Genomic DNA, 1,740 nt, shown 5'->3' with positions numbered 1-1,740 from the left:
CACACACACACACACACACACACACACGCATTTAAATGACAAGCTTCTTTCAGTTTCTTATTTCTTTATTGCCCACAAGGGGCAATAAATACTGCTAAGCATTTCGCCCGGCATGCTAACGTTTCTGCCAGCTTGCTGCCTTTCAGTTTCTGTCTACCAAATCCAATCACAAGGCTTTGTTTGATTTCAGGCCATAGTAGAAAACTCTTGCCCAAGGTGTCACTCAGTGTGGGACTGAACCCTGGAACCATGTTGTTGGGAAGGAAGCTTCTTACCACACAGCTGCACCTGTGCTGTATATGGCTATCAATTTAAATCTTCCTAGTAAAGACACTGTGGCATCTGCTGGCATCAGTCTGTCTGTCTGACAGATAAGCGTTGTTCTTCACAATAGAGTAGTTAGTAGCCTGCAACTATCAATGTCTCTACCCAAACATTCAGCCATATTTCCCTGGAATCACATGTAAAAATAATAAGTAAATAAAATAAAAAGCATTGTTCTGTTGTTTTTTGTGGGGTTTTTATTATTTTTTGGTTTCGGCTCCCTGCTCTTACTATTATTCCTGCCATATTTTCTATAAATAGTCTACTTCCTACCATTTATGATTTGTTCCAAGTATTTCAGGCACCAGAGAATCACAAGGCATGCATCCTGCATCTGCTAGGGTACTTTAGAGTCTAGTCACAAATAGTCTTTTAATAAATACAATCTCTTTTACTTAAAACAGATAAAGTCATTAATCTTTGCTTTCTTTTCACAACTTCTTTCCTCCCCCACCTTCCACCCCTACCCTTTCAGTATTTTCCACCAGAGCTGTTGGTATTTATACACATCAGCCTAAAGACCTACAATAAATGTCATGTCTAATTAGAATTTTCTACAACTAGAAAGTTTCTTAAGAAACTAAATTCTAGTTGAAAGAATTCTCTTAGAGACTCTGGAGAACCAAGAAAGTTCTCTAGAACTTCAGTCACAGTTGAAAAAGTTCCTTCACAGTTTTGAGACTGTAGAAAGTTTTTGAGAACTCAAATTGGTATTGAAATTCACCAGACCTTTTCTGAAAAGCATTCCCTCCTGTTTTTTGTATTTCTATTATTCATTTTTGCGGGGTTTGTTTTTGTAAGACAGCAAGCTGTAATCTGAGGGTATTTGGTTACTGCTTCTAATAGGTCTAGTAACTACACAGAGGCTCCGTTAGTCTACTGCAGTGTTTCTCAACCTTTTTTACCCTTGTGTAACCCTTAAATTCAATTACATGTCTCAAGGAACCCCTGCTCAAAAAAATTATATACTGTATCTTTCACATATTTTTTTCATCATAGTTCACATGGTTAATGTCACATATGTAAGCAACAGGATATCAAGTAGTAATGCAGTACAGCCGTTTTAAGTGGCTCCATTTAATTGAACAATGCAATCATTACATCAATTTAAATGCAGTGCTATCTTGCTACAATAGCGATAACATGAATTTCTTCCATCTTCTTACTCTGTTAAAATATTTAAGAAAATTATATTAAATATGTTCTACTTGTTAAAAAATTCTATATTTTGTGCAGCTGAAGATAGCACTGCATTTAAATTGATGATTGCATTGTTCAATTAAATGGAGCCACTTGAAATGGTTGTACTGCATCACTACTTGATATCCTGTTGCTTATTTTGATTTTATTCACCTTACTTCAAGCTGTGCAGATAATACCAGACTGGCTTGGTGCTTCAACTTAAGTACCTAATTC

The 1,740-nt window shown here is 36.2% G+C and overlaps 1 protein-coding gene across 1 annotated transcript in view; it reads left to right on the top strand.

Moving 5' to 3' along the window:
• LOC106875870 (uncharacterized) overlaps positions 1–1,740 on the top strand; it is an 86,848-nt gene that overhangs the window by 30,568 nt on the left and 54,540 nt on the right. The gene's annotated exons all lie outside the window — the stretch shown is intronic.

Source organism: Octopus bimaculoides, chromosome 12 (assembly GCF_001194135.2).
Source record: "Octopus bimaculoides isolate UCB-OBI-ISO-001 chromosome 12, ASM119413v2, whole genome shotgun sequence".
Classification (NCBI taxonomy): domain Eukaryota; kingdom Metazoa; phylum Mollusca; class Cephalopoda; order Octopoda; family Octopodidae; genus Octopus; species Octopus bimaculoides.
Note: the sequence above shows the minus strand (reverse complement) of the source record. Positions and strands in the feature narration are given on the sequence as shown.